This window comes from Rattus norvegicus, chromosome 3 (assembly GCF_036323735.1).
Source record: "Rattus norvegicus strain BN/NHsdMcwi chromosome 3, GRCr8, whole genome shotgun sequence".
Classification (NCBI taxonomy): domain Eukaryota; kingdom Metazoa; phylum Chordata; class Mammalia; order Rodentia; family Muridae; genus Rattus; species Rattus norvegicus.
The window spans coordinates 24,325,209-24,335,542 of NC_086021.1; positions in this window are offsets into that span (position 1 = coordinate 24,325,209).

A 10,334-nucleotide genomic window follows, 5' to 3' on the forward strand; every position below is an offset into this window, starting at 1 on the left:
TGGTTCTAAACGGTAAAAACATACTTCTCTATATGGAAAAGACGGGCGTTTCCAAAAATGAATCGCACATTCTTCTGCAAATTCTGTTCATTCAAAGCGGGAGAAGCTTGTAGGAGGATGACTTTGAAGATAAACACACAACTAGTGTTTCACACACTGAATTGCTATTACTTGGCGAATAATTTTAGTTTTAAGTGGTTCCAGACAGTAAAAAGCATCCGTTTCTACCTAGACAAAACGTGCGTTTCCGAGTCTGAATCGCACATTCTTTGGCGAATTCTATTCGTTCCAAGCGGGAAAAGCATTTAGGAGGTCGACATTGACGATAAACACACAGCTAGTGTTTCGCCAAGTGGATTGCCATTACTTCTCGAATAAGCTTAGTTTTAAGTGGTTCTAACGAGAAAAATCATTCTTTTCTATGTAGACAAGATGTGCATTTCCCTTTCTGAATCAAACATTCTTTGGCGAATTCTGTTCGTTCCAAGAGGGAAAATTTTGTAGTATGTTGACTTTGAAGATAAACACACAGCTACTGTTTCGCAAAGTGAATTCATATTACATGTCGAATAAGCTTAAATTCAGTGGTCTAGATGGTGAAAAGCATACTTTTCTATATAGACAAAATACGTGTTTCCCAGACTGAATCGGACATTCTTTGGCGAATTCTGTTCGTTCCAAGAGGGAAAAGCTTGTAGGAGGTCGACATTGACGATAAATACACAGCTAGTGTTTCGCCAAGTGAATTGCTGTTACTTGGCAAATAAGCTTAAAGTGGTTCTAGACGAGAAAAATCATTCTTTTCAATGTAGACAAGATGTGCATTTCCCTTTCTGAATCAAACATTCTTTGGAGAATTCTCTTCCTTCCGAGCGGGAAAAGCTTGTAGGAAGTTGACTTTGAAGATAAACACAGAGCTACTGTTTCACAAAGTGAATTGATGTTACTTGTCGAATAAGCTTAAATTCAGTGGTTCTGGATGGTAAAAAGCATACTTTTCTATATAGACAAAATATGTGTTTCCCAGTCTGAATCAGACATTCTTTGGCGAATTCTGTTCTTTCCAAGAGGGAAAAGCTTGTAGGAGGTGGACACTGACGATAAACACACAGGGAGTGTTATGCCAAGTAAATTGCTGTTACTTGGCAAATAAGCTTAGTTTTAAGTGGTTCTAAACGGTAAAAAACATACTTCTCTATATGTCAAAGACGGGCGTTTCCAAGAATGAATCGCACATTCTTTTGCAAATTCTGTTCATTCAAAGTGGGAGAAGCTTGTAGGAGGATGACTATGAAGGTAAACACACAACTAGTGTTTCACACACTGAATTGCTCTTACTTGGCGAATAAGCTTAGTATTAAGTGGTTCTAGACAGTAAAAAGCATCCATTTCTACATAGACAAAACGTGCGTTTCCCAGTCTGAATCGCACATTCTTTGGCGAATTCTATTCGTTCCAAGCGGGAAAAGCTTTTGGGAGGTCGACATTGACGATAAACACACAGCTAGTGTTTCGCCAAGTGAATTGCCGTTACTTCTCGAACAAGCTTAATTTTAAGTGGTGCTAGATGAGAAAAATCATTCTTTTCTATATAGACAAGATGTGCATTTCCCTTTCTGAATCAAACATTCTTTGGAGAATTCTGTTCGTTCCAAGCGGGAAATCTTGTAGGAAGTTGACTTTGAAGATAAACACACAGCTACTGTTTCACAAAGTGAATTGATGTTACTTGTCGAATAAGCTTAAATTCAGTGGTTCTAGATGGTAAAAAGCATACTTTTCTATATAGACAAAATATGTGTTTCCCAGTCTGAATCGGATATTCTTTGGCGAATTCTGTTCGTTCCAAGCGGGAAAGTTTGTAGTATGTTGACTTTAAAGATAAACACACAGCTAGTGTTTTGCAACGTGAATTACTGTTACTTGGTGAATAAGCTGGGTTTTAGATAGTTCTAGACGGTGAAAAGCATACCTTTCTATATAGACAAGCGGTGGGTTTCCCAATATGAATCGCACATTCTTTGGCGAATTCTGTTCGTTCCAAGCAGGAAGCGCTTGTGGGAAGTTGACTTTGAAGATAAACACACAGCTAGTGTTTCGCCAAGTGAATTGCTGTTACTTGGCAAATGAGCTGAGTTTTAAGTGGTTCTAAACGGTAAAAAACATACTTCTCTATATCGAAAAGACGGGCGTTTCCAAGTATGAATCGCACATTCTTTTGCAAATTCTGTTCATTCAAAGCGGGAGAAGCTTGTAGGAGGATGTCTTTGAAGATAAACACACAACTAGTGTTTCACACACTGAATTGCTATTACTTGGTGAATAAGCTTAGTTTTAAGTGGTTCGAGACAGTAAAAACCATCCGTTTCTACATAGACAAAACGTGCGTTTCCCAGTCTGAATCGCACATTCTTTGGCGAATTCTATTCGTTCCAAGCGGGAAAAGCTTTTAAGAGGTCGACATTGACGATAAACACACAGCTAGTGTTTCGCCAAGTGGATTGCCGTTACTTCTCGAATAAGCTTAGTTTTAAGTGGTTCTACACGAGAAAAATCATTCTTTTCTATGTAGACAAGATGTGCATTTCCCTTTCTGAATCAAACATTCTTTGGCGAATTCTGTTCGTTCCAAGAGGGAAAAGTTTGTAGTATGTTGACTTTGAAGATAAACACACAGCTACTGTTTCGCAAAGTGAATTCATATTACTTGTCGAATAAGCTTAAATTCAGTGGTTCTAGATGGTAAAAACCATACTTTTCTATATAGACAAAATATGTGTTTCCCAGTCTGAATCGGACATTCTTTGGCGCATTCTGTTCGTTCCAAGAGGGAAAAGCTTGTAGGAAGTTGACTTTGAGGACAAACACACAGCTAGTGTTTCGCCAACTGAATTGCCATTACTTCTCGAATAAGCTTAGTTTTCAGTGGTTCTAGACAAGAATAATCATTCTTTTCTATATAGACTAGATATGCATTTCCCACTCTGAATCAAACATTCTTTGGCGAATTCTCTTCGTTCCAAGCGGGAAAGTTTGTAGTATGTTGACTTTGAAGATAAACACACAGCTAGTGTTTTGCAAAGTGAATTACTGTTACTTGGTGAATAAGCTTGGTTTTAGATAGTTCTAGACGGTGAAAAGCATACCTTTCTATATACACAAGAGGTGGGTTTCCTATATGAATCGCACATCTTTGGCGAATTCTGTTCGTTCCAAGCAGGAAGAGCTTGTAGGAAGTTGACTTTGAAGATAAACACACAGCTAGTGTTTCGCCAAGTGAATTGCTGTTACTTGGCAAATGAGCTTAGTTTTAAGTGGTTCTAAACGGTAAAAAACCTACCTCTCTATATAGAAAATACGGGCGTTTCCAAGTATGAATCGCACATTCTTTTGCAAATTCTGTTCATTCAAAGCGGGAGAAGCTTGTAGGAGGATGACTTTGAAGATAAACACACAACTAGTGTTTCACACACTGAATTGCTCTTACTTGGCGAATAAGCTTATTTTTAAGTGGTTCGAGACAGTAAAAAGCATCCGTTTCTACATAGACAAAACGTGCGTTTCCCAGTCTGAATCGCACATTCTTTGGCGAATTCTATTCGTTCCAAGCGGGAAAAGATTTTAGGAGGTCGACATTGACGATAAACACACAGCTAGTGTTTCGCCAAGTGGATTGCTGTTACTTCTCGAATAAGCTTAGTTTTAAGTGGTTCTAGACGAGAAAAATCATTCTTTTCTATGTAGACAAGATGTGCATTTCTCTTTCTGAATCAAACATTCTTTGGAGAATTCTGTTCGTTCCAAGCGGGAAAAGTTTGTATTATGTTGACTTTGAAGATAAACACACAGCTACTGTTTCGCAAAGTGAATTCATATTACTTGTCGAATAAGCTTAAATTCAGTGGTCTAGATGGCAAAAAGCATACTTTTCTATATAGACAAAATAAGTGCTTCCCAGACTGAATCGGATATTCTTTGGCGAATTCTATTGGTTCCAAGAGGGAAAAGCTTGTAGGAGGTCGACACTGACGATAAACACTCAGCTAGTGTTTCGCCAAGTGAATTGCTGTTACTTGGCAAATAAGCTTAGTTTTAAGTGGTTCTAAACGGTAAAAACATACTTCTCTATATGGAAAAGACGGGCGTTTCCAAAAATGAATCGCACATTCTTCTGCAAATTCTGTTCATTCAAAGCGGGAGAAGCTTGTAGGAGGATGACTTTGAAGATAAACACACAACTAGTGTTTCACACACTGAATTGCTATTACTTGGCGAATAATTTTAGTTTTAAGTGGTTCCAGACAGTAAAAAGCATCCGTTTCTACCTAGACAAAACGTGCGTTTCCGAGTCTGAATCGCACATTCTTTGGCGAATTCTATTCGTTCCAAGCGGGAAAAGCATTTAGGAGGTCGACATTGACGATAAACACACAGCTAGTGTTTCGCCAAGTGGATTGCCATTACTTCTCGAATAAGCTTACTTTTAAGTGGTTCTAACGAGAAAAATCATTCTTTTCTATGTAGACAAGATGTGCATTTCCCTTTCTCAATCAAACATTCTTTGGAGAATTCTGTTCGTTCCAAGCGGGAAAAGCTTGTAGGAAGTTGACTTTGAAGATAAACACACAGCTACTGTTTCACAAAGTGAATTCATATTACTTGTCGAATAAGCTTAAATTCAGTGGTCTAGATGGCAAAAAGCATACTTTTCTATATAGACAAATAGGTGCTTCCCAGACTGAATCGCACATTCTTTGGCGAATTCTATTCGTTCCAAGCGGGAAAAGCTTTTGGGAGGTCGACATTGACGATAAACACACAGCTAGTGTTTCGCCAAGTGAATTGCCGTTACTTCTCGAACAAGCTTACTGTTAAATGGTGCTAGATGAGAAAAATCATTCTTTTCTATATAGACAAGATGTGCATTTCCCTTTCTGAATCAAACATTCTTTGGAGAATTCTGTTCGTTCCAAGCGGGAAAAGCTTGTAGGAAGTTGACTTTGAAGATAAACACACAGCTACTGTTTCACAAAGTGAATTGATGTTACTTGTCGAATAAGCTTAAATTCAGTGGTTCTAGATGGTAAAAAGCATACTTTTCTATATAGACAAAATATGTGTTTCCCAGTCTGAATCGGATATTCTTTGGCGAATTCTGTTCGTTCCAAGCGGGAAAGTTTGTAGTATGTTGACTTTAAAGATAAACACACAGCTAGTGTTTTGCAACGTGAATTACTGTTACTTGGTGAATAAGCTGGGTTTTAGATTGTTCTAGACGGTGAAAAGCATACCTTTCTATATAGACAAGCGGTGGCTTTCCCAATATGAATCGCACATTCTTTGGCGAATTCTGTTCGTTCCAAGAAGGAAGAGCTTGTGGGAAGTTGACTTTGAAGATAAACACACAGCTAGTGTTTCGCCAAGTGAATTGCTGTTACTTGGCAAATGAGCTGAGTTTTAAGTGGTTCTAAACGGTAAAAAACATACTTCTCTATATCGAAAAGACGGGCGTTTCCAAGTATGAATCGCACATTCTTTTGCAAATTCTGTTCATTCAAAGCGGGAGAAGCTTGTAGGAGGATGTCTTTGAAGATAAACACACAACTAGTGTTTCACACACTGAATTGCTATTACGTGGTGAATAAGCTTAGTTTTAAGTGGTTCGAGACAGTAAAAACCATCCGTTTCTACATAGACAAAACGTGCGTTTCCCAGTCTGAATCGCACATTCTTTGGCGAATTCTGTTCGTTCCAAGAGGGAAAAGCTTGTAGGAAGGTGACTTTGAGGACAAACACACAGCTAGTGTTTCGCCAACTGAATTGCCATTACTTCTTGAATAAGCTTAGTTTTCAGTGGTTCTAGACAAGAATAATCATTCTTTTCTATATAGACTAGATATGCATTTCCCTTTCTGAATCAAACATTCTTTGGCGAATTCTGTTCGTTCCAAGCGGGAAAGTTTGTAGTATGTTGACTTTGAAGATAAACACACAGCTAGTGTTTTGCAAAGTGAATTACTGTTACTTGGTGAATAAGCTTGGTTTTAGATAGTTCTAGACGGTGAAAAGCATACCTTTCTATATAGACAAGAGGTGGTTTTCCTATATGAATCGCACATCTTTGGCGAATTCTGTTCGTTCCAAGCAGGAAGAGCTTGTAGGAAGTTGACTTTGAAGATAAACACACAGCTAGTGTTTCGCCAAGTGAATTGCTGTTACTTGGCAAATGAGCTTAGTTTTAAGTGGTTCCAGACAGTAAAAAGCATCCGTTTCTACCTAGACAAAACGTGCGTTTCCGAGTCTGAATCGCACATTCTTTGGCGAATTCTATTCGTTCCAAGCGGGAAAAGCTTTTAGGAGGTCGACATTGACGATAAACACACAGCTAGTGTTTCGCCAAGTGGATTGCCATTACTTCTCGAATAAGCTTAGTTTTAAGTGGTTCTAGACAAGAAAAATCATTCTTTTCTATGTAGACAAGATGTGCATTTCCCTTTCTGAATCAAACATTCTTTGGCGAATACTGTTCGTTCCAAGAGGGAAAAGTTTGTAGTATGTTGACTTTGAAGATAAACACACAGCTACTGTTTTGCAAAGTGAATTCATATTACTTGTCGAATAAGCTTAAATTCAGTGGTCTAGATGGTAAAAAGCATACTTTTCTATATAGACAAAATACGTGTTTCCCAGACTGAATCGGACATTCTTTGGCGAATTCTGTTCGTTCCAAGAGGGAAAAGCTTGTAGGAGGTCGACATTGACGATAAATACACAGCTAGTGTTTCGCCAAGTGGATTGCCATTACTTCTCGAATAAGCTTAGTTTTAAGTGGTTCAAGACGAGAAAAATCATTCTTTTCTATGTAGACAAGATGTGCATTTCCCTTTCTGAATCAAACATTCTTTGGAGAATTCTGTTCCTTCCGAGCGGGAAAAGCTTGTAGGAAGTTGACTTTGAAGATAAACACACAGCTACTGTTTCACAAAGTGAATTGATGTTACTTGTCGAATAAGCTTAAATTCAGTGGTTCTAGATGGTAAAAAGCATAATTTTCTATATAGACAAAATATGTGTTTCCCAGTCTGAATAAGACATTCTTTGGCGAATTCTGTTCGTTCCAAGAGGGAAAAGCTTGTAGGAGGTCGACACTGACGATAAACACACAGGGAGTGTTATGCCAAGTAAATTGCTGTTACTTGGCAAATAAGCTTAGTTTTAAGTGGTTCTAAACGGTAAAAAACATACTTCTCTATATGTCAAAGACGGGCGTTTCCAAGAATGAATCGCACATTCTTTTGCAAATTCTGTTCATTCAAAGTGGGAGAAGCTTGTAGGAGGATGACTTTGAAGATAAACACACAACTAGTGTTTCACACACTGAATTGCTCTTACTTGGCGAATAAGCTTAGTATTAAGTGGTTCTAGACACTAAAAAGCATCCATTTCTACATAGACAAAACGTGCGTTTCCCAGTCTGAATCGCACATTCTTTGGCGAATTCTATTCGTTCCAAGCGGGAAAAGCTTTTGGGAGGTCGACATTGACGATAAACACACAGCTAGTGTTTCCCCAAGTGAATTGCCGTTACTCTCGAACAAGCTTACTTATAGGTGGTGCTAGATGAGAAAAATCATTCTTTTCTATATAGACAAGATGTGCATTTCCCTTTCTGAATCAAACATTCTTTGTAGAATTCTGTTCGTTCCAAGCGGGAAAAGCTTGTAGGAAGTTGACTTTGAAGATAAACACACAGCTACTGTTTCACAAAGTAAATTGATGTTACTTGTCGAATAAGCTTAAATTCAGTGGTTCTAGATGGTAAAAAGCATACTTTTCTATATAGACAAAATATGTGTTTCCCAGTCTGAATCGGATATTCTTTGGCGAATTCTGTTCGTTCCAAGCGGGAAAGTTTGTAGTATGTTGACTTTAAAGATAAACACACAGCTAGTGTTTTGCAAAGTGAATTACTGTTACTTGGTGAATAAGCTGGGTTTTAGATAGTTCTAGACGTTGAAAAGCATACCTTTCTATATAGACAAGCGGTGGGTTTCCCAATATGAATCGCACATTCTTTGGCGAATTCTGTTCGTTCCAAGAAGGAAGAGCTTGTGGGAAGTTGACTTTGAAGATAAACACACAGCTAGTGTTTCGCCAAGTGAATTGCTGTTACTTGGCAAATGAGCTGAGTTTTAAGTGGTTCTAAACGGTAAAAAACATACTTCTCTATATGGAAAAGACGGGCGTTTCCAAGTATGAATCACACATTCTTTTGCAAATTCTGTTCATTCAAAGCGGGAGAAGCTTGTAGGAGGATGTCTTTGAAGATAAACACACAACTAGTGTTTCACACACTGAATTGCTATTACTTGGTGAATAAGCTTAGTTTTAAGTGGTTCGAGACAGTAAAAACCATCCGTTTCTACATAGACAAAACGTGCGTTTCCCAGTATGAATCGCACATTCTTTGGCGAATTCTATTCGTTCCAAGCAGGAAAAGCTTTTAGGAGGTCGACATTGATGATAAACACACAGCTAGTGTTTCGCCAAGTGGATTGCCGTTACTTCTCGAATAAGCTTAGTTTTAAGTGGTTCTACACGAGAAAAATCATTCTTTTCTATGTAGACAATATGTGCATTTCCCTTTCTGAATCAAACATTCTTTGGCGAATTCTGTTCGTTCCAAGAGGGAAAAGTTTGTAGTATGTTGACTTTGAAGATAAACACACAGCTACTGTTTCGCAAAGTGAATTCATATTACTTGTCGAATAAGCTTAAATTCAGTGGTTCTAGATGGTAAAAAGCATTCTTTTCTATATAGACAAAATATGTGTTTCCCAGTCTGAATCGGACATTCTTTGGCGAATTCTGTTCGTTCCAAGAGGGAAAAGCTTGTAGGAAGTTGACTTTGAGGACAAACACACAGCTAGTGTTTCGCCAACTGAATTGCCATTACTTCTCGAATAAGCTTAGTTTTCAGTGGTTCTAGACAAGAATAATCATTCTTTTCTATATAGACAAGATATGCATTTCCCACTCTGAATCAAACATTCTTTGGCGAATTCTGTTCGTTCCAAGCGGGAAAGTTTGTAGTATGTTGACTTTGAAGATAAACACACAGCTAGTGTTTTGCAAAGTGAATTACTGTTACTTGTTGAATAAGCTTGGTTTTAGATAGTTCTAGACGGTGAAAAGCATACCTTTCTATATAGACAAGAGGTGGGTTTCCCAATATGAATCGCACATTCTTTGGCGAATTCTGTTCGTTCCAAGCAGGAAGAGCTTGTAGGAAGTTGACTTTGAAGATAAACACACAGCTAGTGTTTCGCCAAGTGAATTGCTGTTACTTGGCAAATGAGCTGAGTTTTAAGTGGTTCTAAACGGTAAAAAACATACTTCTCTATATCGAAAAGACGGGCGTTTCCAAGTATGAATCGCACATTCTTTTGCAAATTCTGTTCATTCAAAGCGGGAGAACCTTGTAGGAGGATGACTTTGAAGATAAACACAAAACTAGTGTTTCACACACTGAATTGCTATTACTTGGCGAATAATTTTAGTTTTAAGTGGTTCGAGACAGTAAAAAGCATCCATTTCTACCTACACAAAACGTGCGTTTCCGAGTCTGAATCGCACATTCTTTGGCGAATTCTATTCGTTCCAAGCGGGAAAAGCTTTTAGGAGGTCGACATTGACGATAAACACACAGCTAGTGTTTCGCCAAGTGGATTGCCATTACTTCTCGAATAAGCTTAGTTTAAAGTGGTTCTAACGAGAAAAATCATTCTTTTCTATGTAGACAAGATGTGCATTTCCCTTTCTGAATCAAACATTCTTTGGAGAATTCTGTTCGTTCCAAGCGGGAAAAGTTTGTAGGAAGTTGACTTTGAAGATAAACACACAGCTACTGTTTCACAAAGTGAATTGATGTTACTTGTCGAATAAGCTTAAATTCAGTGGTTCTAGATGGTAAAAAGCATAATTTTCTATATAGACAAAATATGTGTTTCCCAGTCTGAATCGGACATTCTTTGGCGAATTCTGTTCTTTCCAAGAGGGAAAAGCTTGTAGGAGGTCGACACTGACGATAAACACACAGGGAGTGTTATGCCAAGTAAATTGCCGTTACTTGGCAAATAAGCTTAGTTTTAAGTGGTTCTAGACAAGAATAATCATTCTTTTCTATATAGACAAGATATGCATTTCCCACTCTGAATCAAACATTCTTTGGCGAATTCTGTTCGTTCCAAGCGGGAAAGTTTGTAGTATGTTGACTTTGAAGATAAACACACAGCTAGCGTTTTGCAAAGTGAATTACTGTTACTTGGTGAATA